The sequence below is a fragment of the Ascaphus truei genome, chromosome 16 (genome assembly GCF_040206685.1).
Source record: "Ascaphus truei isolate aAscTru1 chromosome 16, aAscTru1.hap1, whole genome shotgun sequence".
NCBI classification, from domain to species: domain Eukaryota; kingdom Metazoa; phylum Chordata; class Amphibia; order Anura; family Ascaphidae; genus Ascaphus; species Ascaphus truei.
This window is the reverse complement of record NC_134498.1, coordinates 32,616,819-32,617,398: the sequence shown is the minus strand read 5'-3', so window position 1 is coordinate 32,617,398 and position 580 is coordinate 32,616,819.

Below are 580 nucleotides of genomic sequence, written 5' to 3'. Positions count from 1 at the left end.
GCACGAAGCAGCGCACTGCCCAGAAAAATCGGGAAACAGGTGGTATAAAAATATAAAGACTTTATTGCCCAACCAACATGACAGAAAAGGAGGTGTGAACCCTCCTACGCGTTTCACACCAAATGTGGTTTATCAAGGAGTACGGTTTGGTGCCCAGAGGACCCCATATTATAGTGCCAATCTTGTGGTACTGAGCCTGTGGAAAAGGAGTCCTTGAAAATTAAATGTAATGGTTTGGCTATTACTGAGCTTAACTCCTTAAAAACTCTGGGATGTATGCCAACGGGGCCAGGTACCTTCTTTACTTTAATTTGATCAAGCCGTCTATGAACTTCTTCCTCGGTTCACCAATTGTTAGTTAAGATAAGGGTTGTGGCTTCCTCCTGCGGCACTACTATTGCAATTGATTCTTCCCTGGTAAATACAGAGGCAAAGAATTTGTGTAATACCTCTGCTTTTCCCTTATCTGCAATTATCTGCCTGCCCATCTGACACTGAAAGGTCCTATATTTTATTTTCTATTTTTGGTTTTGTTATTAAGGTACTTGAACTTTTTATTCTGCTATATGCAGAAGGCTGT